The sequence below is a fragment of the Equus przewalskii genome, chromosome 5 (genome assembly GCF_037783145.1).
Source record: "Equus przewalskii isolate Varuska chromosome 5, EquPr2, whole genome shotgun sequence".
NCBI classification, from domain to species: domain Eukaryota; kingdom Metazoa; phylum Chordata; class Mammalia; order Perissodactyla; family Equidae; genus Equus; species Equus przewalskii.
The window spans coordinates 56,614,208-56,627,166 of record NC_091835.1 but is presented as its reverse complement, the minus strand read 5'-3'; the positions used below and the strand labels follow the sequence as shown (position 1 = coordinate 56,627,166).

The 12,959-nt window shown below is 39.6% G+C and overlaps 1 long non-coding RNA gene across 3 annotated transcripts in view; it reads right to left on the bottom strand.

Annotated features, from left to right (window-relative positions):
• Positions 1 to 7,720: 7,720 nt before the first annotated feature.
• LOC103553369 (uncharacterized) overlaps positions 7,721 to 12,959 on the bottom strand; it is a 47,734-nt gene continuing 42,495 nt past the window's right edge. Inside the window, exons 3-4 of one of the 3 annotated variants that reach the window (XR_011540032.1) lie at positions 8,201 to 11,024; positions 7,721 to 8,048 (exon numbers count right to left, since the gene is read on the bottom strand). This is a non-coding gene — a long non-coding RNA (uncharacterized lncRNA). Of the gene's footprint in view, positions 8,049 to 8,200; positions 11,025 to 12,959 lie in introns of those variants that run through there. The other 2 variants (XR_011540031.1, XR_545450.2) reach the window with 2 other exon arrangements.

Here is a 12,959-nt window from a genome sequence, read left to right as displayed (position 1 = left end):
CCAAGGGAGAGTGCAGGACTGGAAACATTGGGGCTGGTGACATCAGGGTGCTGTTACTACCCCCAGGTCTGACAGGTTGAGGAGAGGGGGTGGTTAATGGAACTAGGAGACAGGCTATGTAAATTGTGGGAGACTGGGGGCAACAGCAGGAATAAATATTGCTGTCCCTGCAGACTGACCAACTCCATCATTAGTGCCTTCACACATACTGTTTGTTCCCTCTGACCCACTTCCCCACCATCCTACAGCTAGGCAACACCTGCTTACCCTTCCGGTTTCAGTTTAGGCACCACTTGGGGAAGCCTTCCAGAGCAGCCACTGCCTTCCTCAGCACACACACAGCTATATGTGTATGTGCTAGCTAGGTTCCATGAAAGCAGGAACCGTGTCTTTTTTCATCACAATAGCTCCCGGAGTCTAGCACAGTGGTTATTAGTATATAAGTGGAGCTCAGTAAATATTTATTAATTGATTGATTACAATTTTGTATTTTCAGAAGTCATGTCCATAGAAGAGTTGAATTTATGCTGTCTTGAGGAATTTCAAGAATTTAAAAAATTTTAAATATACAGAAAAGTTGAAAGATTAGTACAATAGTTTACCCTTTCCCAGATCCACCAACTGGTAACATTTTACTGCATGTACTTTGTCTAATTTGTTTTACTGAATCATTCGAAAGTAAGTTGCGATAGTATGACGCTTCATCCCTGAATACTTAAGCATTCATCTCCTGGGAATAAGGATATTCTACATTAAACCGCAGTGCCGTTGCCACACCTGAGATGATCAACAATAACTCAGTAGTATCTAAGATGATCTCTATGAAATAAATTGACCCAAAACGTCTTAAGATTTTTTTCCCTCACCCAGGATCTAGTCAAGGTTCATGCATACATTTGGTTATGTGTCTCGTCTTTTAATAGGGAATAGTCAGTCTTCCTGCCTTTTTTTTTTTTTCATGACATTGAACTTTTTGAAGTATCCAAGTCAGTTGTATACTGTCCCATATCCTGGATTTTTTCTGGTTGTTTCCTTAGTAGATTTGGGTTGCCCTTTTTGTCAGGAATATAACACAGGCTGTGTCATGCGTCTCTTAGTGCATCACAGCAAGAAGCACGTAATGTCAAGTTGCCCCACTGTCTACGGTGGGTCACTTGGTTAAGATCGTGACTGCCAGATCTTTCCACTTGAAAGCACATTTTTTTCCCATTGTAAATGAATACCTGTGGGGTGATAAGGTGAGACCTTTAAAATGTCTTTCATGTATTCACTGACCACCTATATCCAAGACCCTACCAAGTGTTCTGAATAGTCCCTTTACACTTGAGAAATCATGTAATCCTTAAGTCCTTTGAGAATCCTAGCTCACTAAGGTGGTTGTGCTTATTTTTGCCATTTAAATACATTTGATTTTTATTTTCTTGATTTCTCTGTGGTTCTCATTCAGAAGTAAAGACGTAGTGGATAGAGGGTAGGGGGTTATGTTTGGCACATGAGCTTATTAACATCACTAGAGCATAGGTAAACAGTTGAATTAGAAGATCTGAATTCAAATCTTGGTTTGGGTACTTAATGACTTTATGATTTCTGATAAATTTTCTGAGCTGATTTCCACCTCTGCAGACTGGAGGAAATGATAGCAAACAGTTGTAGTAAGAATAAAATGAGAGAAAGTATCACAAAGGGTCCGGCCTGTGATGGGTGCCAGTGACAGGTTTCTGCCATCATTTGCTCTTCCGATCTTTAGCACTGAGGTCTAATTGGATAGGGTAGAAATGAGAACTTTTTTATTCTCTACAAGTATGGTGAACATAGGAAAGGTCTTAAACAGGACACATCAAAGCACCTTCCCCCTAAAAAAAAATCCCTAAAGCTTTCTTAAGTTTCAGTGCTTAAAGGAGAAAATGTACTCACTGCGAGATTATTATGCTTTGGCAGCACACGAATCCCAGGGTTGGGAAATCGTACAGAGGGCATGAAGCGATGCCAGATATAATTAAGCTGCACAAAAGTGTGCTGGAGTCCAGGGAGAGGCCGAGATAGGCTCTCAGGATGGTTTTTGAAGGGTAAAATTTGGCCGTGCGATAACAGTACTATGGAACCAATTCACAAAACGAGCTGAAATAGTACAACATACCTCTTAGCCTCAAGGCCCCAATCTCCAAACAGTTTCAGCCGGGCCTCTTGCCTGCTTTGGCCAGCCTGGCCTCCTGGAGCAGCTCCAAGGGAGCGCCGTTTGCATCTTGCGTCGTAGCAGAAATGCCGCCCCCTCCCCCGGTTACCCTACCGCTAAAGCAATGCCGGTGGATTGCACAATTTCAGGGATGCTTTTGTCTCTAGCCGCGTGAGACTGCTTCTCAAACTCTCCATTACGCAGATTTCACGTCTTTTCGTAATGCTTTTTTTCTTTTCCAAATAAGCCAGTGATAAGGGATGAAGTGGGGCTATCTGGCTGTGTCTGCAGCATCCTGGGCATGTCAGTCTGTCAATTGTTAAAAAGAAATGTGCCATAGTTAAAAATTATAGTTTTCATTTTCTTCTGAAGAACTAGAACCATTTTGTGTATTCCCAGGAAACTGAATTATTGAGGAGGCTGCCGTGTAGAACTGCCAAGAAGAACTAAGCCCTTTGCTAGTATTTTAATCAGCAGCTTTTCTATCCTGGCTGCGAGCTTCCCTTATCGTCTGTTACTGTGTGAATGTCCACGAGGTGGTGCTAGTCACACACAATACTCAGAATGTTTTCGGCTCATCCGGTTTAGCACTCTCATTTTACAGATGAAGAGTTTGCCTAACCGTCACCTTGCTAGTTAGCTGTAGAGCTAAAACTGGAGCTAATCCATTTCTTCACCAGCTGTCAGCTAAATAGATATGTTAGCTTAAAGGGAAGCCTTAGAAACATTTAAAATGTTTGGAGAATCTATTTCTATTTCCTTTTGACCAAGGTAATTTTAATCTTTAATAAGAACTAAAAGCCAACCCTTACCGTTTTCTGCACTTAGTTTTAAATTATCGCAAAGAAGAAAGGAAACCTAGCGGTATTCTCTTTCTCCAAAAGCCCTTATCCCAGAAGACTGCCGCTGTAGATAAACACATGCTGTTGTGGGACTCAATTCTTAGATATTGCAATTCTTGGATACTGTGGCCGAAGTCCTAAAGGCTTAAGACAGCCCAGATGTCTGTCCAGTGTATTTTTGGAGATTAAGTCGAGGCAGACAATTGAGGCCGGAAGTTACCAAGCCCTCCTTCCAGCCCCTGATTGAACTGGCTGTGAATGCAGGCCGTCTCACAGTCTGTACAGCTGTGGCTTCCAAAGTAGTATGTGAGGCTGGTCCATTGAGGTATACAAAGGAAAAATTAGAACTCCTGTTTCTGTTTACTTTTTCTCTTTCTAGAAAATTGAGGTATAATTGATATACAACATATTAATTTCAGGTTTACAGCATAATGATTGGCTATTTGTATGTAGTGCAAAATGATCACTACAATAAGTCTAGTTAACATCTGTCACCATACATAGTTACAAAAAATTTTTTGTTGGGATAACTTTTTTTTAACTTTGTTTTTTGTTTTTGGTGAGGAAGATTGGCCCTGAGCTAACACCTGTTGCCAATCTTCCTCTTTTTTTTTTCTTCTCTCCCCAAAGCCCCAGTACCTAGTTGTATATCCTAGCTGTAGGCCATTCTAGTTCTTCTATGTGGGACACCACCACAGCATGGTTTGATGAGCGATGTGTAGGTCTGCGACCAGGATCCGAACTAGTGAATCCCAGGCTGCCAAAGCAGAGTGCAAGAACTTAACCACTCAGCCACAGGGCTGGCCCCTGATGAGAACTTTTAAGATCTTTTTTTCTTTTTTTTTTAAGATTGGCACCTGAGCTAACAACTGTTGCCAATCTTTTTTTTTTCTTCTTCTTCTTCTTCTTCTCCCTAAAGCCCCCCAGTACATAGTTGTATATTCTAATTGTGAGTGCCTCTGGTTGTGCTATGTGGGACAGCACCTCAGCATGGCCTGACAAGTGGTGCCATGTCCATGCCTGGGATCTGAACCAGAGAAACCCTGGGCCACCAAATCAGAGTGCACAAGCTTAACTGCTCGGCCACAGGCCCGACCCCAAGATCTATTTTTTTGTGTTTTGTAATGTTCATAATATTAGCACAGTGCTACATGTGCATAATATAAATATTAAAAAAAACATATCAGGAGTATGTACCCCTCTTTTTACTAACTGGAGAGAGTTGTAGACACCTTTGTGCGTGTATTACATGTCAATAAGAGGTTTACTTTGAAAATGTATGAAGATCACTGTCCTGGAGACCAGGCAATGATGGAGGGTTGGGAGTGGGAGCTGTTTATTTCCAGGTCCAAGAGGTCCTTTTGGTAAACTAGTAGAGAAAGTGGGTTTACTGACCTTCCCTAGATTTGAAGGAGAAGGAGGAGCGACAGTTGCCAGCACTGTTTTATGTTACACACTTATCAAACGTCGTTTCCTCTCCCACAGTGTCATGTTTCCTCTCTCTCTCTTTATCACAGAGTGGTGTGTTTCACGGACTGGGACGTCCTCTCACGGGAGTCACGTGATTAAACATGCATTGTCATTGGTGGAAAGGAAAAAAAACCTGGCTTTACCTGCAGACTTCTAGTTTGTTCTTTTGCCTCCCATTCAATAGGATACCCACAACTCTTAGCCTCAAATTATTTTTTCCTAATCTTGTTGAAACTCAGTAGAAAATAGTAGGAATGACCAAACTTGTTTATTCATCAAGTGTAGGTCTCCATGTTTGCCAAACTCCTGAGGGCACTGAAATGGACCAGGACGGATGAAATTACTTGCAAGGCTTTTTAAGGAAGGTGGAGAGTAAAGGGTGGAAAACCAGCTATTTAGATTGAGCAGTTGTAACAAGGAAGCTCCACAGCCGCCCTGACATGACAGGGCAGAAAGAATATGAGGAAATAGTGCAAAGAGGTTCTCTCAGAGCAGAATCAAGTCAGAACATTTTGCGAGACATTATTAATGGATAGTAGAAAACCAAGAAAACTCATTTCAGGGAAAACGAAAGTGACTCCATAATTTAGCAATAAAATAATAGATGTTGCAAAGTGTCAGAAATTTATTTATTTATTCAACTATCTGTCTAATAACTATTGAGTTCTTCTTCCACACCAGATGCTGAACTAGGCACTGGGAATATTATGATGGACTACACACTGTTCCTGCTCTCAAGTGCCTTCTGGTCTTGGAAAATAGTAAGAAATGCTAAGACAGGGGTAGGTAGAGAGGGCTGTGTTAGCACATGGAAAGGGTTTCTAAACCAGTCCCACTCGTTTAGAAGAAGGTATTAAGTTACCATTTATTAAGCATTTTGTGCCAGGCACTGTGTAAGCACTTTAAACATCACATTGGCTTTTAAAAACTTGCTCTACTTTAGAGTTTTTCCTAAACTCTACTGTTGACCTCATTTTACAGATGAGAAAACAGAGGCTCAGAAAGGCCAACTAGTAAGAAACAAATTTTTTTTTTTTGAGGAAGATTAGCCCTGAGCTAACATCTGCCACCAATCCTTCTCTTTTTTTTTTTTTTTTTGCTGAGGAAGACTGGCCATGAGCTAAAGTCCATGCCCATCTTCCTCTACTTTATATGTGGGACACCTGCCACAGCATGGCTTTACAAGCAGTGCGTAGGTTCGCACCCAGGATCTGAACCGGCAAACCCCAGGCCACCAAAGTGAGAACTTAACCACTGTGCCACCAGGCGGGCCCCAAGAAACAATTTTGATGCCAATACCAAAAATTCTGTAAGTTAAGTAGAAATCTGAGAAACTAAAAAATAATTTGAAAAGTATTTATCAATAAAAGAAACAATTTAGCCGCTAAAAATTTAAACTTCCCTGGGTATATTTAGTTTCAAACTTTTCATCAAAGTGTAATACATAGAGAAGGCCACTATCATAAGTGTACAGCTTGATGAATTTTAGTAACTGAGCACACCTATGTAACTTGCATCCAGTTCAAGAAATGCAATATTATCAATCTTCCAGAAGCCCCCATGCTCCTTCCCAGTCATTACCTTCCTCTGACTTCTAACGATATAGATTAATTTGGCCTGTTTTTGTACTTCATGTAAATGGATTGTATAGTATGTGCTCTTTTCTGTCTGGATTTTTTTGCTGAAGCTTGTCTGTGAGATTCCTCTATATTATTGATAAAGTTTTAGATCATTTTCTCCTTGTTGCATAATATTTTATCATGTGACGGCACCATAATTTTTCCGCAGATATTTGAGTAGGTTTGATGAACATTCCAGTACATGTCTTCCTGTGAATATATGGATGTATTTCTGTTGGATATATACTAGGAGTGGAACTATTGTATCATAAGATAAGCGTATGTTCAGATTTAGGAGACATTGGAAATAGTTTTCCGAAGTGTTTCTACCATTTTGTACTCCACCAGCAGTGTATGAGAGTCCCAGTTGTTCCATATCCTGGTATTTTGCATCTTTTCATTTTAACCATTCTGGTCACATTTTAGTTTTAATCCACATATCCCTGATGACTGATCAGTTGAGTACCTTTTTATATGTTTAGTGGCCGTTCGGATGTCCTCTTATGAAATATCTGCAGTGTTTTTGTCTTTTTCTATTGGATTGTCTTTTTTTCTTTTTGATTTGTAAGAGTTTTATATGTATTCTGGATATGAGTCCTTTGAGGGGTGTGTGTGTGCGTGTGTGTGTGTGTGTGTGTGTGTGTATTGCAAATATCTTCTCCCACTCTGTAGGTTGCCTTTTAGATCTCTTACTGGTATCTTTCGAACTCATGTTCTTGACCTGATTTCTGGGTAGTATGTAAGGAGGTGCGTCTGGCTTGGTCAACTCTAGGTTTCGAGGAACTGAGACCTGAGAACTGTTGAGTTTTCATAGTAGTTCCAAACACTTCCAAATACATAACAGGGGTGGGAATTGTTGGGGTTTTTTCAGCTTTTTTGAGGTATAATTGACAAAATTGTAAGAGATTCAAAGTGTACCATGAAGATTTGATATACATATGCATATGTATTGTGAAAGGCTTTCTCACTGGGGTTAATTAACATAGATGTTCTTAATTTTAATACAGACTAACTTGTCACCTTTTTCCTTTATGGTTAATGTTTTTTGTCCTCTTTAAGAAATCTTTCCTACAAGGTATCCTTTTAAATGGACTTCATATGTAATGGAAGAGGAAGCTTGTCATTGACAGGCAGGAGAGGAAACAGTAATGGCATGTGGAGTGGTCTCTTTCCAATGGAAGGAGCTCAGAGAAGCAGCATTGCTTGGGATTTCTAGAGTACAACGTGGACTGCAGAGTGTGCTCTCTATAGAAAATACTGCCCGCTTGACCCTGATTGTAGTGCGTGTTCCCAGCATCTGCCACGCCAGACGGCTCAGAGAACCAAGCTGCCTGATTTTTTTACTTATCCAAAGGAGAGAGCTTTTAGACCTCAACTGTGTTTAAAGCCCACATTTTAGTTAGTTATTTTTTCACATTGCGAGAGAACTCAGTTACTACTTGGTTAGAGATAGGTTTCTTCTTTGATTGATTTAAATATATATATTAGATGAATAAGTTCACACATTCTTTCTTGACAGTGGATATTATCGTCACATTATGTAGGATGCAATGGGGTGTATTAAATATGAACCTCTTTACACCAGAACAAATAACCATAGCTAAGAAGCCAACCTATCTGGCTTTAAAAATATATATTCTCATTGTAAAGATAATGGAACAACTTTGTTTTCAACAAACTAAAAAAAATCACTTGTAAATCCAACTCTCCACTCCCAGCCCCCAATGCAATAATAGCTTTGGTCTTTTGTCTTCTACTCCAGAGCTCAGCATCCGGGTCCTGCTCTGTCCCAGTAGTGGTTTATGTTCCACTGCTGCATAAGCACTTCTCCAAGTCAGTAGATGGCAGAAGAGTCAAGGAGGTATTTTCCCAACGGCTTTATCAGCGCTGATGAAACATTGGCAGGGAGAAGAGATGGGGACGTCAGTGGTTTCTATTTTGTAGCTGCAAGGAAAGAAAGTTTAGGGAAAGAGGAAGTAATCCATGTTTGGAAAATTAGAGGATAAAGGAAAGTTTATTTTCTTAGGTGAACAAGGATTGATAGCCATAGATGGTTTCCGCAGGTTCTCGTGTTTGTGAAGAGCCTGTGTGCTCACCCATTCCTCCATGCCATCCCTTCATGTAGAATCTTTACGAAGAGATGAAACTTGGCCACAGTGATTTGACAGGTAAGGTCTCAAATGGACTCTCACAGTGAAGGTTCTGAAAAGCACCAGACAGAAGGAATTAAGATGGTAGAGGGAACAGACAGAACTAGCAATGGCAAACAAGCTAGGCAGCAGTCCAGTAATTTCTCTTTGTCGATTTGGTCCTTTGCTTACAAAGAAAATTAACATAACGTTTTGTTAAAGAGTAAGCGCACTCTTACCCCTTTTGTCTTCATTGATGGTGGAACTGTGGCTGGAACTGGAAATCTAACTTCTATGTTTAAAACTGAAGGCTTGTTATGTCCTCTTTCTAGGAATCTATCCAAAGTACATACTTAAGATTGTATATAAGATTTAGCTACACAAAAGAGTGAATTTGGACCCTTACTTCACCTCATATACAAAATTTAAACCAAAATGAATCAAAGACCTAAATGTAAGAACTAAAACTATAAAACTCTTAGAAGGAAACATAGGTATAAATTTTCATGGCCTTAGATTAGGCAACAGTTTCTTAAATATGACACCAAAAGCACAAGAAACATAAATAAAAATAGGTAAATTGAACTTTATCAAAATTAAAAACATTTGTGCGTTAAAGGACAGTATCAAGAAAGTAAAACGACAACCTATAGAATGGGAGAAAACATTTGCAGATAATATATCTGATAAGGGCACAGTATCCAGAATACACAAAGAATCCTTACAACCAACAATAAAAATACAAACAACCCAATTAAAAAATGGGCAAAGGATCTGAATAGATGTTTCTTCAAAGGAGATGTACAAATGGACAGTAAGCACATGAAAATACGTTCAGCTTCATTACTTATTAGGGCAATGTAAATCAGAAGCACAGTGAGATACCACTTCACACCTGCTAGGATACCTAGCACAACAGCTTAAAAAAGGAAAATAGCAAGTGTTGGTGAGGATGTGGAGAAGTCAGAACCTTCGTACATTGCTGGTAGGAATGGAAAATGGCACAGCCACTGTGGAAAACAGTTTGGTGGTTCCTCAAAAAGTTAAACATAGAATTATCACATAAGCCAGCAATTCCACTTCTAGGTAAATACCCAAGGGAATTGAAAACATATGCCCTCACAAAAACTTGTACAAAAATGTTCATAGCATCTCTATTCACAATAGTCAAAAGGTAGAAACAGCCCAAATGTCCATCAACTGATGAATGGATAAACAAAATGTGGTATATCCGTACAATTGAATATTATTCAGACATGAAAAGGAATGAAGTACTGATACATGCCACATATGCATAGATCTTGAAAACAGTTTGCTAAGCGAAAGAAGCCAGACACAAAAGGTCACATACAGTATAATTCCATCTATATAAAACGTCCAGGACAGGTAACTCTATAGAAACAGGAAGTAGATGAGTAGTTGACAGAGGCTAGGAGATGAGAGGATTGCTAATAGTGTGGGATCTCTTTTGGGGGTGACAGAAATATTCTGGAATTAGATAGTGGTGATGGGCGCTAGCCCCATGGCCGAATGGTTAAGTTCACATGCTCCTCTTCGGCGGCCCAGGGTTTCGCCGGTTCAGATCCTGGGCATGGACCTGGCACCACTCACCAAGCCATGTTGAGGCAGCATCTCATCTAGCACAACCAGAAGGACCTACAACTAGAATATATAACTACGTACTGGGGGGCTTTGGGGAGAAGAAGAAGAAAAAGAAAAAAGAAAAAAACAGAAGATTGGCAACAGATGTTAGCTCAGGTAGACAAACTTTAAAAAAAAAAAAAGAAAAGATAGTGGTGATGGTTGCTCAATCTTGTGAATATACGAAAAACCTCTGAAATGTACACTTCAACACAGCTAAAATGGTAAATTTGTTTTGTGAATTTTATCTCAAAAAATTACAAAGGAGATTTGGCTACAAGGATGTTCACTAAATTGCTATTTTTAATATAAAAAAGAAGGAAAAGAAAAAAATTAAAATGTTCAACAATGGGGTTAAATGTTGACAATTTATTCTTTGAGTTAAGAAAAACCAGTTCCAAAATAATAATTTAGAAGTGATCCTATGTTTTGAAAAAATAACAACAGCAAACCAAAATACACTAGAGAGCGAGAGACTGGAAGGGCATACACTAAAATGTTAGATAGCCCTGGGTGGCGGTTTTCTTTTTCTTTCTGCCTCCCAGTGTTCTCTGATTTTTCCACAATAAACTTATGTTGTGTTTTTTTGAAAGTTATGTTAAAAACAAAACTAAAGAGCCAGAAGGATTGTTTTTCATGGCAAAGGCGATTCCAACTCTAGCTTTAAAATTTGCCTCCCTAGGTTTCCTCTACCCTTTTCCTCTCCCATAACAGATTATGGTGAAAGAATTGGCTAAAATGGAGGAGTCTAGAAATTCTGAAGGCCTGTGCCACCTTGACTCTGGCTCGCCCAAAGCTGTGTTTTCCTCGGAGACAGGAAAACATCAACATTGAAAGGGCAGGAGAAGGGTCTCTAGTAGTATAGAAATGGATGTAGAAATGTCATTATGCAAATGGTACCTATCTTTGCTAGGCTGCCTGCTCCTCTGGCCCTTCCCCCACTAGCGAAGGAGGTGAAATAGACCAGCATGTTGGCAATAAAATTGTCACGGCAGCAGCTGGGAGTGCTACTGTAATTATGGCTCTCTGAGCACTTTCCTGCAATTCCAGTTTTCAGATGTTTAAAACGACGCTGTCAACTCTTCATCCACATGGACGCTTCGCACCTTTGACTGCAGCCCCGAGATTTAACTGTTAAAAGCAACAACGCCTTTTGATGGGGGAGAAAAGAAAAATAAGGTTAAACATCTCTGGAACTTGGAATATATTCTTTCACATCATTTTGCTTTTTAAAATGAAAACTTTTACGTGATAGTCTTTTTGTGCACTTTAGCAGGTTTAAAAACAATATCAAACACTTAATATTAAAAACAATTTTTAATGACTTATTCATGAGAGTTGAACATTTCTAAAAACTCCAATAAATTATAAAATAATGTTTACTATCAGCCACAAGGAAGATAGGTGACATTTATTAGCTCTTTGCTAGTTGTGTGACTTTGAGAAATTTACATAGCCTCTTGCTTCGTTTTCTTTCTGAAAAACGGGGATCATAATAAAATCTACCTCGTTGTGGCATCATGAGGTACACTGTTCAGATCGCCCTTCCAGAAAGGACTTGCTGTTCAGCTCTCAGGAGTGCTTTAGCTGTTAGCACCTTCAGTATCCACCTCAGCATTTGAGGTGCGATTGTGATCCTGTGATGAGTCCCCAGCCGGGGGCTGAGCTCAGTGGGGTACGGGGCAAAGTCATTTCAGCCCAAGACGAGACCCCTCTAATGGGCAAATGCTGCTGCCAAGTTCCTGATGGTCAAGACTCTGTCAAACCGCAGCGTGGTCTGAAGCTCTTCCTGCCGCACCTGCTTCTTCTCCCTTCCCTTTCGTAGGTGTCTGATCAGCAGTGGCCTGAAGGCTTCCTGCCCAATCCCGCTTTGCTTGCCTTTTATCTTTCACAGGCGTTGTCCCTCAATAAACCTTTTGCATTCCTAACTCCACCTGCTTCCCAGAAGACCCAACTGACGGTCTCAGATTTGTTATAAGTCTTAAGTGTGTGATACTACAAGATAAATGCTAGACGATGCCTGGCACATAGTAAGTCCCCAATAGATGTTTGATTTAAAAAAATGAGTTTTTATTTTTGGTCACCATATTCTTTCATTCCTGATTTGGTTTCCACCATCCTTTCTACTGGCATATGAATATAAGATTGCATATACACTGATTACAATTTTTTAAAATAAAAGTTTTGTTGTTGGTGTCCTACGACGAAAAAAATTTAAACAAATATTGACTAGCATTTGGCAAAGAAGTTAAAGACAATGAAACAAAGAGAAGAGAATAAAGTGTGCATGAAATGGAGATAATAGATTCTGTGAGGACAGAAAATCTTATTTAATATTTATATAATGTTATATGTCATACTCTCTTAACTACTCAGCTGCTCGCCCCCCACTCTGTGCTTCATAAGAATTCTTCTTTGTTAGCATTTAAAAGTTCTGTTTTTAAGAAGATTCTTGGGTCTGTAGCTTAGATGCGTCACCATCTCTTGCTAGACTAGGCACTGTTTTTATTCCCTAGAAGATTTTTCAGAACTCTGCCTTCATTAGTTTGTTCAATTCGAATTTGGGCTTCTTCAGCTTTTATACTTTTCTAAGAGATTAGGTTAGTTAGATTTTTCTGTGTCATCCCCATCATATTGACTGTTTATTTGAAGTCATTTTTTAAATATCTTCTGTGACATGATTCTCATAATTTTCCAAATTGGAGGGCCCTACTGGATACCGATGAATGGAGCTGGCCATCAGAGATTTTAGAAATCTGTGCTTTTTCGTAAACCCAGTGCAAAATAAGCAACGCAAATTTCTGCTGCTTGTTTGCCCTGTGTCCATCAGAGTCCTTCCATTCCTCATGGTGGAACACACTTTATGAGTAAGATCCACCAGAGAAGGTGGTCACGCAGATTTTTGCCCTGAACATCCTTGGTAATTAGTTGGAATGTAAGAAATGCAGCTTTGTCGGAAATATTCTCTCCAAAAAATATAACCCTAAAGACCATCAGATCCAGTTTTGGCCCCTTGAGTCTTTGTGACTAACGTTAAACACGGCTGGCATTTTCACATCATTTCAATAGAAACATATCAACTGTT